General features: G+C 37.4%; 1 long non-coding RNA gene across 2 annotated transcripts; it reads left to right on the top strand.

The window, feature by feature from the left end:
- Positions 1 to 4,098: 4,098 nt before the first annotated feature.
- LOC115922385 lies at positions 4,099 to 9,688 on the top strand. Of its 2 annotated transcripts, none has more exons than XR_004063444.1 (3): positions 4,099 to 4,298; positions 5,623 to 5,732; positions 9,524 to 9,688. It is a non-coding gene; the product is annotated as an uncharacterized LOC115922385 (long non-coding RNA). The 2 variants fall into 2 exon arrangements; XR_004063445.1 differs by lacking the exon at positions 9,524 to 9,688 and adding an exon at positions 8,859 to 8,965.
- The last annotated feature ends 544 nt before the right edge of the window (positions 9,689 to 10,232 follow it).

The following is a 10,232-nucleotide window of genomic DNA, read 5'->3' on the forward strand; positions in this document are numbered from 1 at the left end:
TAACAAATGAGACGTGTTTATAATCGTTGTTATATTACAATGCCAGTCTGCTATTGATGAGAACACTCCGCTTTATTACGTCATTCATCCCACAAAGAGGTGCTTGAACTAGTACTTTAGAAGCTCAAGAAGTGTCAAGACGAACAACAATTTGGCGTAATATTGCACTTGAGTAGACACATTTCCTTAATTACTCGCCATACTGCTGTCAAGTGTTAATTAACAATGGTGTGAAGAATTCGAATCCATATTGCTAGTATACTTGTACTTAAATTATCAGGAAGATTTGCATTACCCAGCTAATGAGACATCATTCATAACAATGAGCCCTGAGGCACACCACATGTAATTATTATGTAGGCCTATATAATGTTTAACGTTGTGTGTTTAGAACTTGAGTATAAAGGCTTATTCAAGTATTTAAACTGAAGACAGATGGATAGTTCCTACGTGATTTTTTTAAAAATTAATTTGTTATAAATTCATGTTTACATGATCGATATGGTGCCTGATACCTTAGTTTGTAAAGCAATTAAATTCATCAGAGATTGGAGAAATGTGTAAATGCCGGCTATTGAAAAGGGCGTGTGCAGAGGAGGGCGTAAGTTCATTCCCTAATCAAATGTAATGGTAAAACAAGAAAAGGAAGAGGGGGAGAGAGGGGGAGACACAGACACAGACACAGACACAGACACAGAGAGAGAGAGACAGAGAGAAAAGGGAGAGCGAGTGGAAAGAGAAAGAGAGAGACAGAGAGAGAAAGGGAAGAGGGGAATAGAGTGGAGAAAGAGAGAGAGAGAGAGAGAATGGGCAAAAAGCACTCTAGTATGTGTGTGTGTTTATTTTTAAGTGTGGGTGCGTGAATGCGTGTGTGGGGGTGTGTGTGTGTGTGTGTGCGCGTGTATGTGTGTTGGGAATGTGAGCGTGCGAGAGAGAGTCTTTAAAAGCCCCCACCGGTCACCCCCACTCCCTACAAAAGTGCTTGGTGATTCCCTACCCCTCCCCCTCCCCCTTCCACCACCGTTCATGATATTTTGTCCAAATATTCATATAGAAAGAGGAATTCACATCTAACGAAGATATACTTTACGATCATGCGCCTCCAACTATACTTCACGGATAATGTGTCTATTCACTAAATACAAATACTATAGTTGGATGCAAGCTTTGTCGAAAAGTATACCTATTATAAGGCCCTCTTGCGTCGATCTTTATTTTTTTGTTACTATATCGATATCATCTACCACTGTTGGTAGATGGTACACACACAATTAATTCAGTAACTGAAGATAATGACAAGAAGGTCGTGGAATGAACTATCGTACCATTCGTACGCCTCCGAGGGTTGCGACCTTATAGGCACAGACACCTGTTCGATAGCGCCTCAGTGGTATGTAACTGTCCGCCCACACCGGGCCGGGCCACCGAGTCGGCCCGGTACCGGTTGTTCTCTTGAGTCGATACAGGACACAGGACCACAAGCAGAAGTAGTCGCGACGGAGTAGGAGATGAGAGCGAAAGCCATGTTATTATGCATGTTTCACTAACAAGCATGAAGGTTATAATTGTGATTGAACGACCTGGATATCCTTGGTACCAAATTTAGGCTTTGGATGATGTTCCCAAGACCAGGTGAGTTTATGATAATTAATTGAGACCTAGCATTGCATGAAAACCCCTGACCTCAAAAGTCGCTCCAGCGCGCTCGCAACACAATTTCTACCACCTGCCACACGGTATGCGCTCGTCTCAGGGGTCGTCTGCTCCATTTTTGCCGTGATGTATTTTTCGTGCCAACTCGCGATCGATCTCGTTGTTGAATGACACGGCAAGATCAAGGCTCTTGCATCAGGACAAAATAGAGAGAGAGAAAAAAATGTTTTGTTCATTGGGATCAAGCGCGTCAACATAATCTGGTTTCAACAAGTCCCCTCTCACTATGAGGAGGAAAACAAATTTTCCAATTAATAAATTAAGACCAATCTTAGTTAAATCTACCCTGCCGACAGTGGTTAGGTACATTGTGTAAGATTTTCATGTGAATAATGCTATGGACACCTTCTTTATCTTCTCACTTTGCTTTGTTAACCTTATCTTTTCTGAATGTCCATACAGCTGACAATCCTTTGACACAAGAGCTAGGTCTGCCCAACTCTGACCATTCTTCTGACAACTTTTACCCAGGGCAGTAAAATTAGTATAAGATCACCCTCTTTTTAATTTGTCAGATTGTGTTTCCAGTATTGCAATCCATGCCACTAATTCCTATTCAATTTACTATCCAATTCACAGCGTGGAATCGAGTGAGAATAAATGCATCTTCCTATTGTTCCATGGCCGAGTCCATGTCCATGATTGTGATTAGTAGTATGCTGCCCTCATGTGCCATTAAGAGCTATCAGTCTTTAGAGTTCTGTGATGTACAGATCGAGAAGCCTACAGTACATATCAAGCCATATCCTTTTAAAGGTAAAATTATATTACTTTACTTTACAGCCAAAACCGACCTGCAGTTGATTATGGTGTCATCTGAAGTCAAGCTTTGAGGTTCATTTTGTCCAAGCTTAAGTTATACAAATATACAATCTTTACTGAGCTTTTGCACAGGGGATAGGGGACCTGATGTATTTAAAGTATACTTCTTTTATTTTATATCATACCACAGTGAAAAAAACAACCCAAAATGGCTTTTAAATTTTTTTTTTAGTTGTGACCACTTACTAAGGTATATTTGATGGTGTCTATTAAAGGTAATACAAAGTTTTGGTAAGGGGTCATGAATTTGGTTCAAATGAATATATTGGAAGCATATACGATCCTACAATATTCAGTGATCGTTGTCGCGGTTGAAATTGACTCTAAGGTTATGAAATTGTAAATAATAATCATTTTATGTTGAATAGCTCCCTCTCAAGGTCAAGATATTAATTAAGCTATAAAACAATGCTTATTGACTAAAATCGACCAATTAGCTATTGTTGTTCGGAAATTATATACCACAACTACATACTCTGAGATTTTCATGGTCGCAGCTACCATTGTACGGCCGTAGGAGCTATTTGAAATTTATCAAAATTTACCGGGAGCACCGGTAAATCTTTATATTCATTTTTTCTCGAAAGCAGAAGTGTTTTAGGGGCTAAAATTTCTGGTGTTTTTAATACATCCACAGGGGCATCCAAATATTTCAAAATTGTAAAGAATCACTATCCAACCTTTTTTTCAAAATTTCCCAAAACTTTGTAATACCTTTAATGACTATTATAATCGATGGCCATTCTGAGCCGCCTATTTGTTTTTTTTTGTTCCAATTCAATTTAGCATTGGTGACATTTTTTCAAGGATTTGACAAGCCATTTTCACAATGTGAAACAAAACCTAAATTTCTTGGCACATTCATTTCTATTTCATAATAATAAATGTCTGGAGATGTATAGAAACACTTTCCTGCTGTACAGTGGTGCTTATAAATATATAAAAGGGTGTTAAAATCAAGGTATTCTTTTAGAGGAACACACAACTTCAAATCTAATAGAAGTACCTATTCAATATTAATGATAATATGCCATTCTGCTATTTGAATCATCTAATGGAAGTAATGTTTACATTTGGACAGGTATTAACAACAAATCTAATAAAACAGTTCAGGGACCTGCAACCATTTTTAATTCAAACAAGAAAACACAGTTATAAATTCTTTGCCATTCATGATTATTAAACTAGACTATTTAATTTAATCTCCAAATCTCTCAGCCATGAACTGGACCCCCCCCCCCCCACCCCCTGTTTGTTCATATAGCCTTTTGTATGTACATTGTTTTAGATAATGTTTATTGATATTTCATTCAGTAATTAAAAAAAACCATTAAATATAATTAATTAAAAAAATATAGCTATTGTACATGTATTATGATAAAATAGGTGAGGTTAACCATCTCATATTTGGGTGAGAGATACAATTTATTTATTCATTGATGCCCCTGAGGCTGGGGAAGGCAAAGGAATGGAAACAGGTCAAGCTGACCCTTTAATGGTGAGAATGGGACCGCCCCCACCCCCAGGGCCCGTAGGCCAACTTGGCTACGCCAGCCTAGAAGAATGAAAGGCAAGCTCCGAGCGGGGACGAGGGATATAAACAAGCTAAAAGCCGCCCACAGGAGAGCTTTTACACCAGATAACCAATTATATTACCATTTACCAGCCAATGATACAAAAGAGTTAGGCCCCTACCAGTCAACCAGCACCAGCCAGCGATGCCGTGAAAACCCGGACAAGCCAGGAGCCAGTTAAAGATAAAGGTGAGTTCTGGTCATCCGATTGCAGGTGTGGATCGAATGGATCTGAAAAAGTTGATAAAAAAATACCTACTTCAAAATAAACTATGGGTCCTAATATGTAAAAAAAAAAAAAAAAAAAAAACAGCATGAGGAATGGACATTTCTGCATTGGAAGTGTGTCTATTGTGGTTGTAAGTTTCATTTTGATGAAATCCTTTTTATTGCTTGAAATCCCTTTTTTTGCCATCATTGTTCCTTTTTTTTGGTCGCACAAGGTTGGCAGCTCTGTACCTGTAGTAGGAATTACTTTGCAGTCTTCATTATATATACCAACAAATATTATTACTCTTCCACGGGGCCCCTAGTCTGTACCATGTAGCAATGTGAAGTCATATGAGAAGTCATGATAGATGTGCTGCATTGATAAGCATGCATAGAACATTAGGGGTACATGGCAAACTTAATATCAGGCTGATTAGTATCCAATCCATCAACAGCATATATGTATAGCCTTGTCACGAGTTGAAAAGATGAGATGTGTGGTAACCTAGTTGCTTATGATTAACCATGCTAATATTTAATTGGGGTTTTGGCAAGAAGGGCCTAGATGTTAACACATTGCCAACTGGAAGCGGGTGGCCCACGTATTAAGCCTATGGGAATATTAATAAAATCAGTATTCAACAAGTTAATTTGAAACCCTTAAGTTTCCTTCAAAGCCTTTTTCTCTTACAGTTTACTTGTACATCCAGGTTGAAATTGCAGATATTAGTTACATGAGCCAGTACCAACCTGCTTATGAATGCACAAGCGTGAATTGAATTGCAGTTGTTGGTTTGTTTTTAAAGGTGATTATCATGCAGTATTGAATATGTGTGGCTACATTGATTACCCAGCAGGGGCATTCATACGTGTATAGATTGTTTTGAATGGGGTGTGCCATTGGTCAGACTTTGCTGACAATTCGCTGACAAGTTCGGCAAAAATATTCCAGTGAGCAGAGAGAGAGGGAGAGAAAAAAAGAAGAGAAAGAGAAGGAAATATGGAGGGAGAGAGAGAGTGATGGAGGGGGAAGGGAGAGAGAAAGAAAGAGAGAGAGAGAGAGAGAGAGATAGAGAGAAAGACACACACACACACACACACAAAGTGAAAAAAAAAGTTACCTCAGATTTTCAAATTTGTCAAGGAAGCACAACTTGATATCCCAATGTTTGATGCACAATGGTAATGTGGAAGGGTTCCACAAGATTTTGAAATTGGCAGGAAAAATTCATGAATTTTTGCAACTTACAATCAGTACTTGAAAGGTTATATATGATTTTTTTCAATAATTAATATCATCTAGGTTGGCAGAAGGAGTCGAGTTGTATGCACTATAACCTGCTTAGTGGTTGGAGTGGGGAAACAACTGACACCCTCCAGAGACCAGCATAACCAAATACCAGGAACTGACTGGTGAGTTTTCTCTCTCAAACCTATCAACTAATAAGTCATGATTTTTCTTGAATTGTTTATCCTGTCAGATCTTTCTTACTTTATAATTTATTTAATATACTGTTTCAGTTTCTCCCCAGAATCTTTTTTTTCTTCATCATTATGGATGTTGTTTTTTATTTAAATTGTACCATTTTTTCATCTCTCACTCTCTTATCTCCACTACATCTCTGCAACTTCCCCCACATGTCCTTCAACCAACTCATATGACCAGCCGCATTCCACACATTTTTTTGTAAAAACTTTAATGTTACTTCCCTAAGGCATTTACTTTCATTGAACCGTTTATTTCTTCTTTAAAATTATCCTTTTTCATCATTTTGGATGCTGCTTTCACTTTATTTGCTCCATTTCCTCATCTCTCACGCCACCTCCGCCACACATCCATCAAACGAATCATACAATCAAATCACCCATCACACATTATTGCAATAACTTCCATACCCGTGAGCAATTTTAATTGACCTTGTTGGATAAAACGGCAGCCCCCCGCTGACAGCAATTACTGCAGACAAAAACATTGCAACAATTCTGAACGTCTGGATGTGCGGAGGCTCTCATTACGCACTGCCCTTTATATTAGCTGTCATTCAGAGGGCGCGTCCATATGCAATGTTATTCTAGAGTCTACTGATGCCTCAGGCCTCGTTCAGATAGCAGCAAAACCTCATCGTTTTTTTAATAATGACATAGAGCGTGTAATACACTTCACATTTCGGTATCTTATAACACAGAGGTATGTAAATACTTGCAAGTCCTTTGTTGTGTACAGTTATCATTCTTTTACAGGTAAAATAAAAACATGGCAATTTTTTTCACGGCGCTTTGTTGACTCATATCTGAGCGAGTCTTACTCAATCAGGGAAAGATGGATTGAGGGAATTTTTATTTTAAACAAGCCAAGGTATCACAACGAGGAAGTGAAGCATTGATTCTGAGAACTGTAGAACATGGACCTATGAGGATGGGATTAATGCTGTGGAGAGGAATCAGGCTTAGAATTATGATTAGTAGTAGGCTTGTGCTTAACCAATGTTTCCTAGACTCTAACAGCACATTATATAAACATACTTATATAAGCATAAAAACCACTAGGTGCAGTTAAGATTAACAAGGGTAATTTCTATTTGAACAAAAATCTGTGGATATGTAGAAAGAGGGCATGCTGTAGATGGTATACGTTATCAAAACAATTGGTTCATGAAACATAAAAATAGCTGTATAGACACAGTACTAGTGTAATTTTTCTTCCCTAGATGATAACATAAGTGGTTTATTTACCTGAGCATTATGCAGCCACTTCTGTGTGGTTAGAAGTTGGGCGAATAGAAAATGTAATTGATGTGGATTTTCATTAATGTACAATATGCATTCAGCCGTTGATGAAAGGATTAAAGTATGTTTATTCAGCATTGTGACTCACCAATAGATCATGGATCAATACATTTCCAATACAATGGAGCCAGGAGATAATAATATTCAATTTTTTTTCCTTCGTATTTATAAGGTATGTGTCAAATGAAAGCTTATGTTGCTGCTTTTGAATTGGACTTGTAAACTATAGTGGTTGTACATTGGGGAGGGGTTAAAGGTAAAGACCAGTTATGATCATGCGATTGCATTGTGAAAGAAACGTTGTGGAATCGATCAGAAAAGGTTGATCATCTAGCATCTAGCATCTGCAAGGTTCTGGAATCATCAAAATGATAAGAAATTTGGCCCATTCTTCATAAAGTTACAAGCACTATACACAGAAACATGTATATGGGACTACCCTATATTTTTTTTTTTCCCATATTTTTCCCTCCACAGGGATTTTATTGATTTTCATTTGAAACACATACAAAAATATATATTCAAGGTAATTTACATAATAACATGAATAAAATAAAATTGGCTTTTCAAGATACAAGTATTGTTGAGCTGTTGAGTTAACAGAAAACTAACAAATCAATAATTCATTTCTAACACTCATGGAAAGAAAAACAAGTACAGAAAAAATATCATTTTAAGTAAACAAATTCCTGAATTGAAACCATTTTCTTGTGAATTTATTATTTCTACAATTCGAATTTGCAATATATTTTTCGTTTTTGAAGTAATTTATAATCGAAACTCTAATACTATCAAAGTCGGGCAATTGTTTCTTTATTTTGCAAGTATACACCATCTGTCGCACCAGACTACCCTATATCTCTCACAGACCATGAGAGAAACAAATTTACCAAATATATGAATTAGTAGGCGGTTTCCCAGCAAATTTTTTATCATCATGTATTAGTCAAAACATATTCTTTCATATGATTGGTAATGAGAGCTTCCATTTCATTTTTTGAAATTGGGGCATTTCCAATACTGGCCTTTACCTTTAAGTAGCTTGTATTTATTGTTGTTTTTCTTGTTAGTCAGATATTCATTTATGCAGCACCCACTTGTACAGTCCTGTTTTATTCTATGACAAGGCTATCATGGATAAGACATTTTTTTTAAAAGAGTTTGGCGAATAGAAAATGTAATTAGTGTGGATTGTCTTGAATGTAGAAAATGCATTCAGCTGTTAATGAAAGGATTAATGTATGTATATCCGGCATAGTGACTCATCCATAGATCATCGATCAATACATTTCCAATACAATGGAGCTCGGAGATCACTTTTTGTCCTTTTTTTCTTCAGTACCAACCATTGGCATAAGTGTGGTCGAGGGTAGGGGGTGGGGGCATGGCACACCGGTATAGATACAAGAATTGCTTTCTCTTTAGGCTCCATCATATTTCTTCCTTTATACAACTTAGTCTTATGTATTATTCTTTTGTTTGTATAAACGCATCCAAAAATGAGTACAAAATGCCAAATGTAATGATGTATTAATTATACAACATGTGGAATATGAAAATAAACTGAAACTGAAACTGAAACTGAAAAAAAAAGAAAGAAAAAAGATAGCTCACTGAGCAAGGGTTCGACAATGGTACAATTAGAGATGCAGCAATGCATTCAAAGAGAGCAATTATGAAATCAACATAAACAGGTATTTCTCTTTTCTCTGTTTTGTTTTGCTTTTCTGTTTCTTTTCTTTTGCCCTCTAGATAGGGGAGGGGGAGGACAAGTTACATTTCCCCACCCCTTCGCAGTGTTTTGTACCACTACCAGCAATAGTCACTACATTGGACATTCACCAATTTTTGCTTTGTCCAACACTTTAAGCATGTAAGTTGCATCACCTCATGATTTTGTTATGTGCCAAAAGTCAGAATTAAGGGCATTGACTCATAACCTTGAGCATAGAACATTTTAGTTCTCTGCAGACAATGTACATACATGTCATGCATGACTCATTCATTTGTTAGTCTAACGGATCTGTTTATCTAATGGGGGTGTGCTAAAATATGTGTATACATTTTACAATTGTGTAAAAAGCCATTTTCATAAATATTTGATCACCATATTGATTTTAAATGAGTCACACTTCGAGTTACATATTTGTTTTTCTATAATTGGGAAGTGTAACAGAAATTTATGGCATTGAGAACTGAAGTATCCATTTGTATTGTTTGGGTTTTTATAAACAATTCTTCTGCTTCAAAGCTAGACAATTCTAAGTTTTATATAGTGTGAACATCACTCCTTTTTCATCATCTTAACAGCATTGCTGCATGCCTGTTAACAGATCCCTAATAAGTTTGAGGAGATGGAATTTGAGAACCTGAGAAAGATGATTCATTCAGCTCCATTTATTGCAATATCGTTTCAGCACCTCCACTAAGACGCCAGAAACGATGCTCACCCCTTCCCTGCAAGTGTTTACACTCATCAAGGGTCCCGGGTAATTGTCACGCGCGATCTGACGATTCCAAAGCGAATGTTTGTCTCTGTGTGGCGACATGGAAGAAAAGGAGGAGAAGGAGGAACAGGGATGAACAGGTAACCGATGTTTAACTTTGCAAAAACGCCAATAAAATGTTTGGTGAATGGCGTGTTGGATTCTTGAGCAAATATATGCACTTCATCGTAGATCTTGTCAGCTTCCTATCTACGGAGGTCTGTTGTCATTGTTCCTTCCCTGTAAGAAAGTAAGGCCTCATGAGGCCTGTTTTCATCAGCCCGGAGTTGCAATTAGCGGGATATTTGGTCGAGACAATCATCCCAAGATAGCTTGGGCTAGTTTGCAAAATATTCCGCTATTCGGCAAAATGTTCCGCTATTTATCTGGTGTGTCTTCACCAGCCCGAAGACTCGCACTATGTCTGAACGCTGAGCGAAATATCTTGAGCTAATTTCTTGAGTTTAAGTTTCAAGTTTCAAGGTAAAGTCTCAAGCTGATGAAGATCATTTCCCAAATCAGAAATAGCAGGCTATTTGACAATCTCGAGCTGATGAAAACAGGCCTATGGATATGACAGGACATTGATATGCAGAAAGGAAGTGTTTCATGTTGAGAGAGTGTGCCACGTTGAACAAAG

The sequence above is a fragment of the Strongylocentrotus purpuratus genome, unplaced genomic scaffold, assembly GCF_000002235.5.
Source record: "Strongylocentrotus purpuratus isolate Spur 01 unplaced genomic scaffold, Spur_5.0 spur5_scaffold_11, whole genome shotgun sequence".
Classification (NCBI taxonomy): Eukaryota; Metazoa; Echinodermata; class Echinoidea; order Camarodonta; family Strongylocentrotidae; genus Strongylocentrotus; species Strongylocentrotus purpuratus.